A 13,421-nucleotide genomic window follows, 5' to 3' on the forward strand; every position below is an offset into this window, starting at 1 on the left:
GACTAATTATGTTAAATAGAAGTTTAATTTTGTGGTACTTTTTTTTTCTTGGCTTTTTTGATATTGGTAAAGATTGTTGATTTGAGTTTGGTGATAATAGTCGAGAAGAGTCATTCAGCAATGGCATTAGAGCTTTATGAGAAGGATTGCATGAAAATGGTGGTTATATAATTGTTTGGAATGTTCATGATTGAGAAAGTGACTTTGTGGAAATTCCATATAGTTAGTGTGACTATGTTTTTACAAAATATACAAGAAAGTGTCCACTAGGGTGAGGCCTCAGGACTTGAGAAGGATATGGATTTGAAGGTGAGGTCGTTCATTGAGAAGTTCCTTCCTTAACCAAGGGCAAGACCCTATTGCATTTGATACCGTAAAGTGTGTCCTTAAATTTATCGTTGTCGTTCTTTTTTTAATGCAAGTGTTTTTAAATGTTTTATGAGGACTTTGGAGGGACATGGAGAGGTTGGCTCTTTGTTTTAAAAATCATTTTCATTTTTCTTTCTCTTTTGAACGGAGGATTAGATAATGACTGAATTTAGGATTGAATATGGGGAGTGTTTGATTGGGGATGGTTTTATATTGTACATTACAGTTTGAAGTTTGAATACACAAAAAATAAGATGGAAAAGATTGATTTTTCTTCTTGTTTTGGCTTATTGTTTTATCGACCATATAATAAAAACATATGATGTAATCATGTCATGTATAAAGTAAAAAAGAATTGTTGTAATCTATGTCATGATTTTTCCAAATTGCAAAAATAAAATACTACAACCATTAACTTTGCCTTAGAAATACTTACAAAAATATATATGTTTTGACCCTGACACATTTTAATGGTTCGAACCCACTCCCCCTTGCTCTCCCAAGCAAGTACGCCTTGAGGAGTTACCAGTTCACCAAACTTGGCGGTGATTATTTGACTTAATTTAATTCAAATTGTTCAATTAAAATCTCAAATTGTAAAATGTTTAGTCAGTATCTATAAAAAAGATTCCAACACCACCCCCCCCCCCCCCCCCCCCCCCCCCCCCAATTACTTAGCACAATGTCACAAATATTATAGGAAAAACATGTCTGAAAATTGAAATCCATGGAGAGTCCTATAGTTTAGTTGCACTATCTAGATACCTGGATCAGAAATAGATTAAAAATTCTATTTCCCATTTGTTGTTGGGGGAAAAAATTGAAAATCATTTCTAGAAACTGTTTGTTCATGAATTTTCTAAGAAAACATTTTTTTTTTAACTGCACTTGTCCCGAAGGAAATAAATAAATTAGAAATGGCATGCATTATTTTACTTTTGCAATTTGGAAAAAATAATGACATAGATTACAATAATTTTTTGGGTAAAGTTTCTGAACTAAATTAATGACCCCAATTTCAAACTTAAACGACTAAAATGATTTTTGAACAAAGTTAGCTGGGGTAAATTTCATTTTTGCCTAATTCTAACCTTTTTTTTTTTTTTATAAGTGAAGTCAACGGAAGGGAACAAGATTAATTTTTTTTTTTTTAATTTTTATTGTGTTGTGTTTAATTATGTGAAAGATAAGAATTGAGATGTTAGGTGAATTGTAAAATGATATTATAAAATAGATAAAATAACTTTTTAGATGGTCAAATAAGTTTTCTTTTAGCAATCCTCCTGTGTATGCTCTAAACCTTATAGATTTATTGATTATTTATGTTCTAGTATCTACCTTGTACATGCCTTTAATTCTTAAACATTCTTTAAAAAATTATTGTGATTTTTCCATGTAAATGGTAGTGAGTCTAGTAGATTTGAGCTGCATTTTGTGGGTTCTTAGTTTCACTTGGACACATATCAATTTTGAATTTCCTAACTGAAAGACAATTTTTTTTTTTTTTTTTTTTTTTTGGTGGATAAAGTTGACTGAAAGTGCAATATATTTTAGACCGAACTTTCATTAGTCATTGTCATTCATTACGTGTATCAACTATAAAAAAAAATCAAGAATCTTTAAAATAGAATAGGGCCAACTCTGCTTTTGTTTTTAAGTTGCTGGACGCTTGCTTGAACCTGAGAAGTGTTTGTCACTCGCTTTCGATGCAACAAACTTCAATTTCTCCAATATAGAACTAAGGATCAATAGTTGGTAACTTGTTATAGTAAGCAACACAAAGGAAAAGGATCAATGTTTTTTAATCTCAAGTCTCAAGAAACAGTCCACGATCATACTTTAAAAAAATGATTGTGGTTTTGTTATGTAAATGCTACCAAATTGCATGGTAGTAAATCTTGGATGCATTTCTTTTTTCTATTTTCTAACTTCACCAAAAGTGCATTGTATTTTAGTCTGAACTTTGATTGGTCATCATCATTCATCATTCATTACGTCTTTCAAAATTAAAAAATAGAATTCAAAGAATCATTGAAATAGAATAGGTTCAGGTCTGACTTTAAGTCGCCGGCTATTACCATAGTTTTTATTTTTTATTTTTAGTTGAAGGTTCTACTGAGAATGATAGAACATATACATAATATGCTAAAATTATATAAAAATAGTGGGTTTCAGTTAGTGCAATTAATAAAATCTTTTGTTGTCAAGCTAGAAATTTAGGGTTTTAAATTCTATCTTAATAATAATAATAATAACAATAATAATAATAATGATGGATGGAGAGAGAGAGTTATTAGCTATATTTTATGATCTAATTCATATTAAAAATAGAAAAGCAAAAATATTATTTTGGTCCCTATATTTTGGTAACACTTAATTTGATTCCTGTTATTTTCAACTTACAGCCAATTTAGTCCTTATTGTTAACTCACTAATGAAAAATGTTTATGTGGCAAACGGTTTTCCTTGTTGGCGCATATATGGCTAACATAATAATATCAGATCAATTAATTAAGGATAAATTACAATTTACTCACCCATAGTTTGGCTAAAATTTAAGCTGCCTACTTATCAAGGCTGGCCGAAGGTCCCCACCACAAAAAATATTTACCTTTTACAAAAAAGGCCCCCATCCCATTGTAAAAGGCCCAAAATTTTATAAAAGATATGATTTTTTTTCAAATAGTTGAGCACTTTTAATTATTAGTGATGTTAAGGATATTACAAATTTTACTATAGATTTATAAATTGACATGTTACTAATCACAAAAAAGTATTTTAAATGTTCATCAATTACATTATTGAATCTCATCAACCACTATTATTGTCATATTATATTGTGAACATTTTGTAGCACCTTTAGCATTTTACTTTTTTTTTTTTTTTTTTTTTTTAATTTCTAACAAGGCTTTAAAAAAAATTACAAATGTGTTAGATCATCAATGATGATTAATCTCCTTTAATAGTTTGAAACTTTCATATTTGTAAACTAATCTACTACAAAGCCACACATCAATTAATATCATAGATTATACATTAGATTATAAATGTAATTAACTATGTATCGTCATATATCTAAGATAAATTAATTTTCTTTTTAAAAAATAATATATTTTTTCTTTTTGTTAAATTTATGTTTCAACTCTGATATTCAATTCTCTATATGAAATTAACCGTAGTTTTAGTTAGTATTATTCATTAAATTATGTATTTAATACATCAAATTAACCTCAATTTGATTAACATTAAATAATTTTATTTAATTAATATATACATATAAAAGGCCCCACATAAATCTTTTGCCTTAAGCCCCAAATTAGGTTGGGCCAGCCCTGCTACTTATTATTTAAAATTTGACTTTTGACATTTTACCCACTTAAGATTTGACCGAAATTTAAGTTGTCTACCTATAGTTTGAAATCTCATGGTGCAAGTATTCTGTTGGATTCTATTTGATCTTGCATTTTTATGTTTTTTGTGTTTTTGGAGGAGAGAAACATAAAAGTGAAGCAAAATCACATATTTAACCATGTTTTTAACAGATGTGGGTTTAGGAAATTTAACTGAACTAACTTCAGGTAGTAAAATGTCAAATTTCAAACCACAGATATATACACCAGGAACTAAAGAAACTTCAAAAATAATACACCATGAACTGAAGAAGCTTCAAATTCCACAGATTTTAAAAGTTCTTTAATATTAATACTTAAACAACTTGACTGAATATGTTGATTAGGAAGAAAAATAACAAAAATAAAATACCAATGGTGTTATATGTAGAAATGTGGTTCTAAATCTTATGAATGAATATTTTTGATGGAGAAATTTATGACCAATTGGAAACCGCTTTACCTAAAACAATTAGTATCCCGCCAAAAAATTTTAATTCAAGAAATAATAAACTGGAATTCTAATCGTGAACTAGATTTTAGTTAATATGCCAAACACGTATCAAGTAAGTCCTCTCCCAAATTACAATGGCAGTTTGTTTTTAAATTTGCTTATGATCCATACCAATATTTATTAGAAACACGTTTTTTTCACTAATTTGCTGCTTTTGCCAGCAATACGCTTAGGCTTAGTAGAAATGGAACTGATGGTATGGCTGTGAGATTTTATTTATAAAAAAAAAAAAAAAAAACAGCTAAAAGTAAAATTTTAATTATTTTTGACATTTTTTTTCCTTTCATTCTTTTATAATTTTCTTACTCGGTGTTGAAAGAACCACTGCTCCTTATTTTCTCGAATTCACTGGTTACCTCCCTCTTCAGTAAGCTTGGTTCATGCGATGGAGGGAAAACTTGAATCTGAACTTGAGATTGCTCCGGCCGTGGCCCGTGGGTTCAATTGGCTGTTGTTATTTTTTTTGTGGGACTCAATAAGCTGATTTCAGTAGTTATCTTGCAACCCTATTGCTTATATGATTGGGTCTTGGCATTGAAGTTTTACCCATGTGTTGGTTCAACCCATACACGTGGGCTGTGTTGGCTGATAAGTTTAGAGAGAAACCCTTTAAATTATTTCTATATCGTTTTATTAAATGTGAATTTTTACAAATTCACTATTAAATAACTTTTTTTTTATTATATTTTCAAGGATTGCATACTACAAAACAAATCATATTTTCATTGTAAAAAAAAAAATCATAATTTTCAATGCAATTTGTGCAAAATGTATTGATGTAATGAAACAGTATCAAAGTTGTTATCTTTTTTTATTCTGAAAAAAGAAGAGGTTGTAAAAATGGTTAAATACAGGTTAAATGTTCAATTTTTTGGGGGGTAAAATTCATGCAATCAGTATGTAGTGTGTACTATTGATGAAAGTTCCAATTTGATATATGAATAGCATAATCAACTTAATTCAATTAGTCGACTAGGAAGAAAACAATCAAACAAAATACCAATGTTGGTGTGTATGTAAGAAATATGATCCAATTGCATGAATGTTTTATTTAGAGAAATTTAAGACTAATTGTGTACTTCCTTCCCTAATACAATCAATAGTTTGCTATTGTCTAAACAGTATACTGTGATTTGCTTTCATATAGAAATAAAACTATCTAACTCGTTTATCCAAATATATAAAAAATTCTGCTGGAAAACATTCATTCAGGATAAGTTTATCTCGAATTGTGATAACAATTTGTAGAACAAAATAGATTTGGTTGAGTAATCAAACATTCAATAGACAAGTCAAGCAGGTCCTCTCTTGAGGGATTCACTACCTACTTGTTATGAAATTACATCCATGCCAAAAGAGATTATTAAAATGTGTTTCAAGTATCTGCTGGTTTTTTCAGCAAACCTTACTGTGTCTAGAAATGGAAAAATGGCATGTGTCAAAATTCTTGAACTTTCGTGGTAGTGCAACGTTATCATACATACAAAATAAACATGGATTTTAAAAGACTAGTGTTAGGTTTTTAGGTTGAAAGATTCTATGACATTTAATCTTGTTTGGATCCATAATCAGATGTCCAAGATGCAGCTCAAAAGAAAGAAGTATGGAGTTCCAATTGCCCTTCGATTATGTCTCAATCAATCAAGGTAGTGCTTTTGTAAGACCTTCAATCAAATCATGATAGATCGAAACAAGATTCTTAGTACTTCTCAGTAGTGACTTGCTCAATTAAGATACAAGAAACTTGGAATCTAACTTTTTATAATTGATTTTGTGTTGCCTTGTACTTTTTTTTATGGCATACATACAAACATATAAAAGGTACTTTATAGCACAACTACAATTGAGGTATTGCTGTGCATCTAAGAAGAAGACAATCAAAACCTCAATTTCACCAAAACCAGTGAGAATAGAAGATCACTCTCAAGACTGTTGTTATTTGGTGATCAGGGTTGAAGCCACAAGAGCCTGCTATTGCTAGTGTGTTATTGTTGATATCAAATCTTCAAGGTGGTCTTTGGAGTCGGTCCTTGGAGTCATCGACACAATTTGTAGAAGGTTTTCAAGATAAAAGAATCCATGCAACTTGGAGCTGATTATGGATCCGTGTCAGCATCTGCTACATGGAGTCTAGGGTCAAGAGTGTGACTCATTTTGCAAACTTTAATCCATTGGTTTTCAATATCTTGTGTTATTTTCTTTACTGCTTGTTATTTTATATTTTGTGACTATGCTCGTGGTAATTAACAGCTAATAACCGAGTTACATAATTGGTTAATTAACAAATTGATAAATTTTGCTGTGGGTCCAAATTATTTCTCAACTTGCACTTGTGTTGGTCCGTTAAAAGCTCTATGCTAGCTTGCTTATAAGAACTAGAGAAAGATGAAATTAACAATCCAATCTTATTGAAAAACACTTAAATTTAATTTTTTACATTATTTTTCACCAGTACTTTTCCAATATTTCCTTTTCACAATTTCTTATTTTGTGTTGGTCTTTATGGTATATTTTGCGTTATCCAAAAGGTAAAGCAACTGCCAAGCTCAGGATTTTTGGTTAGTTTCTTGTGGGAGCAACACAACCACCCTGAACATGACACATAAGATGAAACTATTGACGTTGCCTGGTTTAAATCTGTCCCTTGCTTTCACCGTTGGCTACTGGTGAATGAGAAACTATTCTCTACCATAGTGAAGGGTGGCAACTAATACCAATTACACATGTTCAACATATTACTCTAGCAAAATAGTTAAGACAATCAAGTCAGCTATAAGGTTCTCTATAATCAAGAAAAGCATATGCATAATGTTTTACATTTGTTCATCCAACGGATTCTGCATTCATAGTTGTAAATACCATTTCAAATTTCAGATAGCTATAAGCAAATTAAATCTCCCTGAATCCAAACAATTTATCATCCAATTTGTACCTCAAGTTGCGATATATGATTGAGACTATCATAGTCTTCAATAGCCAATGTCAACTCCTCCCTACTACAAGAATTACTTGGCCTTCACAATGTCCTGTACAAAAAATTGAAGATGGTAATGCACACCACAGGCCCCTAGGCCAAGTTCAACTCTATATAATTACCACACCGGCTAATTTATTGCACAGATATTCTTGGAAAAAGTTAAGGGTAGAGTAACAAAGAACACGCCCCAACAAAAGGGGAAAAAAAAATCTAGCCTCAGGGTGATAATGCTAAGTTGTGCATATTGGATAGTAATAAGAATTAAGAACCCCATTTAAATCTCCTCCTACTTTTCAAATATCATAACTATAAGAGCATTTCTATGGACCAAATATCTAAAACTACACTATATATTTTAACTCATCATCAAATACACATAATATTAGAGATATATTACTGATCATCATGTTGATCAAATTGTGATCTGAACAAAACATTAGGATTAAATTCAAACTCACTGGAAACTCTTTAATTACCAATACTCTAAATGCCACCACTTAATTACTTTATCCTTAAGAGTTTGGAATGGTTTGGATAAGGTTCAGGTATTCAACCATATTCACTAGAAACTAGAAAGTTGTGATCCATGTGCTAAAAAAATCCAAAACTATTATACTACAAGAGATTAAATAAACTCTCATTGCTTACATAGAAAATAAAAACTTAAATTTCAATTGGATAGGTACTTAGTAAATACTGGAGAACCTTGTTGTATTTGGAATACAATGACATTTGTAAATCCGTAAATAGAGTCCAGTTTTACAAATTTATGTGGTGGAAAGAGAAATGACAATTCTTGTAAAAGGAGAATCATATAAAGTTACCAAAGCATACCACGGTAACACTAGCAGTTGCCAAAATCACACCAAGAATGGGTGAGATAGTCAGAAATAACACAAGGTCTAATGATTAGCAAAAGAAATGTGGCCATACTACAATATATATTGTGTATTGTTTAAAATTGTATGAGCTTAATGTAACCAAGGCATATGGTTGTGATAGAGCGTAGTTGAGTTTTATTGGAAAAACTAAAGGTACCAACATTTTCCATTACTAGTGGAAAAGAAAAATTACATAGGATGAGGATATAAATGAATTTTACATAGGTAACCAAAGAAAGCTGTATTGAAGCAAGTATACTTCACCTTCACCCAAAAAAGAGAGCTACAGATAATAGAAATATAATCTTGGGCTGCTTTACTAAAAAAAAATTTGAGTTGTAAGTGTTTATATACACTGTCCTACTGCATAAAGTGCAATATTGTGTCGACTACTATCCTACTGCAAACACACACAACTCAACTTAATTCCGATGTTGTCTTGTCAACCTCAGCCTTTTGGATTTCATTTTTCTACCATGCCAAACAAGTGTAAAAAAGAAGCGTTGATAAATCTTTGCAAACAACATTACAACCCCAACAAAACACCACAGACAATTAAGTTCACCCCACAAACTCTCTCTCAACTCAATGACCTTCACTTGTCAGAACCAGTAACTCAAAAAAAAATCCATACCACAATTCAGAAAATCATTAATTCAACAAAACCCCGTTTCACCTAGACTAAAATAGTAAAATCCCTCATCACAAAAACCACATTTTATGAATATACATGTAAGGAATATATATATTTCAGATTTTTCTAATATACAATGAAGGAATTTCATGAAAGGAATTTGGATGTTGAAGCAAAAAATGGAAAGAGTTGGGAATGTTATTTTGAAATATCATAAATTATAAACTCTGGCAGTCACAAAATCCAGTTTGTTGGAAGCTCTCTTTTACATGTAAAAGAAACTCACATTAAAGAGTTAGGATTCAAAAAAGATGATTTCTCCAAATTACATACAAGCTCCTAATCAAGCCTGTTGCAGTGCAGTGTGTCACCAATATGTTGCTAAAATCAAAATAAATGCAGCATAAGTAAGGAGGCCGATAGTTCAGTCTCATACCTTTTAACTAAACTAAGAGTGTTAATGTCCAGAGGGAACATAAGAGAGACTTAGACATCATCAAAAATAAATCTCCGGTTACAATACCTCGGTAAAACCACGAAACCCAAACATACTTATTGAATCAACAGTTTAATTATGTATACCCACCCACGTAGACATACACAATTCAAATCAACAGATGCAGCCACAAAATTTGGAACTACATAGAAAAAATATTGTAAATTAATTTGAAGCAAAACTATAGCATGTCTGCACAAAGTGTGCATTGTTACAAAGTGCCCATTTAGTTTGCTGATATATGCACAAACCTTTTTTTCGTTGAGACTTTACAAAGTGATCAATAAGAGATTGAGAAATTGGGCATCATATTAAGGTTTTGTATATTGCTTTTAATTGATCAATTTCTTGTATTAATTGAAAAGTGATTTTACATTGTAATATATAGAGACAATAAAACTACAACTTGGATTGCATTTGATATTCAAAAGAAGAAACATCATATTCATATATGTCAATGGAATGAATATAACTAATAATACAAGTATTAATCAGCTCAAAGATCAAATATACATCATCAAAATATTGATTACTATGATTAAATGACATTTGCACTAAATATTAAGAATCTTACAACATTTACTTACAACGCAGCCAAGTTTGAGCCACAACACCCCAAAGTTTGTACCCTAGGTGATCTAGGAATTGAAAGTACATGATTCTCACTTATTCAATAGTAAAGGGCCCAATACAACCCAAAAACCAACCACAAATCCAAATGCCATTCTAACATAAACCCAATCCACTTCAGGTCCACCAAAATCCTTGCTCCTTGTGTTTTCAATGTTTTGTTTTACATCAATTATAGAACAATTCTCAATTAGTGGAGCTCCACAAAGTTTGTTTCCAATAAAACATGAGGCATTGAGGCTTTGTAGTTGAGTGCTTGAAGGGATTTTCCCACTTAAATTGTTGTTTGACAAGTTCAACTGACTCAAAAATGTCAAACTTGACATACTTTGAGGAATTTGACCTGAAAGTTGATTTACAGAGAAATCGATAAATTCCAGTGATCCCATAACACCTATATTGGCAGGAATCCTTCCTATCAAGATATTAAATGACAAATTTAATGATTGTAATCCTTGAAGACTAGTCACTTCTTTGGGGATCTTGCTCGATAAATTGTTCTTAGATAGATCTATACTTTTTACAAATTGAAGAGTGGTGGAATACTCAAGAGCTTTCCCCTTAATCACGAGCAATGCACTTTCAAAAAGCATAGAAGTACCATAGCCAATTGAATGTTCGAGTAGAAAAAGGGGGCCATTTGAATTGTAATTCGTGGCCATGGCACTGAAATTGTCAATACATCTAGAAATGCTTCCAAATAGCTTATTATTTGAGAGGTCCAAAATTTGGAGTGAAGTTAGAGAGTGGAGTTTTTATGGGATGTAACCATAGAAATTATTTGAGTGAAGACTGAGAATCACCAAGCTTGAAAATCTATGTCCTATCCATGAAGGTATGCTCCCAACAAACTCATTTTTGCCAATATCAATAGTAACCAAGTTTTTACAATTTTTCAAAGAGGATGGTAATTTTCCAGAGAATTTGTTGTTCTCTAGATGCAAGGACCCAAGATAAATTAAAGATCCAATGGATGTTGGAATTGAACCCGACAAATTGTTGTTTCCCAAATTTAAGGCAAACAAATTTTGCCACTTCATCCAACAATCATTTATTTCCCCTGATAACAAGTTTTACCAAGATTAAGATATGACATTCGTTTGGACTCATTCATCTTGTAACACAAAAAGTGCGAAATAGATCCAAACAATAAATTTTCAGAGAGATCTAAGAAGCCCACATTAGAGGATATACAAGGCAACACACCAGTGAAGAGATTTGAACTCATATCAATTATTGAAGAATAGGACAAAATCATTGAGATATTTGGAATCTCTCCATAGATCTGATTATGAGAGAGACTTAGATACACAAATTGAGAAGACAGGTTCCAAAATGAAGGAGGAACTGCATCTAAAATCCCTGTATTAGATATGTCCAAGATCGAAAGTTGCTCTTGTGAACAGAGCCATGAAGGAAATTTCAACCCTAAATTCCATGATACCAAAATTAAAGTGTTGAGTTGAAAAGGAGGAGCCCAATTGTCACTTACTTCTAAATTTAGTCGGTTTTGAGAAGCAACAAGTTTTGTTAATCTCATTAAATTGGTAAAATGAACTTCAGATACTACACCCTCCAACATATTTGAATAAATATATAGAGACTCTAACTTGGAGAGCGGTCCAAAGCTTTGAGGGAGTGTTCCATTAATTTGATTAGTTTCAAGGCTCAAGAATCTCAAAGATGAAAGATTTCCTATAGACAATGGAACTGGACCTAAAATTGAATTATATCCCAAAGAAAGGGTGACAAGTTTTTTAAATTGCCCAAGATCATCAGTCAAATGCCCAGACAGTTGAGCACTGTCCATTTCTAAGATCTCTAGTCCATTTGATAGACTTTCAAAGATTTCAGATATCTCTTGACTCCATTTGTTGTCTAACAATCTAATTAACCTTAACTTGCGGAGATTACCCAAAGATCTTGGAACCTTTCCTTCATGTTCATTAGTTGACAAGTCTAAGCTAATGACAGATGTTAGGTTTCCAATGGAACTAAAGATTGTACCCTGCAAATTATTTTCCCTGAGGTTGAGAAACTCAAGATGAATAAAACTGTAAAGCCAATTAGGAATTGAAGAGTTGAAAGTGTTGCTAGATAGGTTGAGGTGCCTAAGTGAAGTCAAGTTCTGGAGATGAATAGGGATTGGACCTTGAAACTGATTGTAAGATAGATCAAGAGAAACCAGATTATGAAGACCGGAGACCCAAAACAGAATCGAACTGTTTTCAAAAAAGTTGTATGAAAGACAAAAGGTAGTGAGAGATGAAAAGTTAATACCGGCAATATGAGAATCGCAACTCTAACAAGGAAGGGAGTTTGTTTATATCATGTAGCCAATCAGAGGCTTGGCTAAGGTTTGCAAAACTCATATCAAGGTGTTGTAGTAAAGGAAGACCAAAGAGCCATTGAAGGTTCTCGACATATAAATCATTATAATAATTAGAATCTCCAAGATTGAGATAGTGCAAATTAGAGAGATTCCCAAGTTGTTGAGGAATCAATCCCCCAAACCTCGCATGGGAGAGATTAAGATATCTTAAGCTCCCCATTGAACCGAGGAATTTGGAAATGTAAGCACCACTGAAATCATTGTGGCTGAGGTCTAAGTAAATCAAATGCTTCAAATCAAGCAGAGAAGGGTTTATCTTACCACCGAACCCTAACCTCTCATAAGCTTCATATTGGTCATCATCAGTAGTGAGCTCGTCATACAAAGGATAAAAGGTTCTGAGATGGAGTTGGACGACATGACCTGTGCGGTTGTGGCAGACAACACCGACCCAGTCACAACAATCCTCGTCAGATGCAGCAGCAGCCGAAGAGGCAAGCCTGTTTGAAGGATCTGTAAGGTGTTGCTTGAGGTTGAGAAAGGCGTGCCGCTCGCTTTCAATGCAACGAATCTCAGAGTCCGCAGTGCAGAAATTAGGATGAATAGTGAGCAAACAAAGGAAAAGGATTAAGGTAATAGGTATGAATCCAAAGGAACCCTCCATCATCATGCTTTATAAAAGTAATAAAACTGATTTATGATTTTGTATGAATGGTACTAGTGGTAATGGCATGCTTATTTATAGGAGGGAGACCGTCTTGTTGTACTGTGCTTACAATTTTTACCGTATGTTGGGGATTGACTCTATAACTCTTGTAGACGGGACCCTCCTTTTGAGGACCTTTAGGTTCATTAGATTACGGATATGTTTAGATACTGTTTATTACTGAAAATTGAAAATATTGTAGTAAAATAATTTTTAAATATGTAAATAGTAACGTGAGACCCAGTTTTAAAGTTGTTTTTGGTAAAAAAAAGTATTCATGGGTCTCGTGAACAGTGCATGAGACCCACAGAAAAACGCAACCGCACTGATAAACGCTCCAGACGTGCTATCCAAACTCTACCTTCATATATCAATTTTCTATAACTTGTGAAAGCGCGACTTATTTTAGACGGGGTTTTGATTAGTCATTCAAAATTTAATAATCTTTTAAGAGAAAATTTATGTGTATAACATTTTCATAATATTTTTATAA

At 32.1% G+C, this 13,421-nt stretch overlaps 1 pseudogene; it reads right to left on the minus strand.

Moving 5' to 3' along the window:
• The window catches only part of LOC126695791 (receptor-like protein EIX2), a 101,466-nt pseudogene extending 88,574 nt beyond the window's left edge, over positions 1-12,892 (minus strand).
• Between the last annotated feature and the right edge of the window lie 529 nt (positions 12,893-13,421).

The sequence above is a fragment of the Quercus robur genome, chromosome 8, assembly GCF_932294415.1.
Source record: "Quercus robur chromosome 8, dhQueRobu3.1, whole genome shotgun sequence".
NCBI lineage: Eukaryota > Viridiplantae > Streptophyta > Magnoliopsida > Fagales > Fagaceae > Quercus > Quercus robur.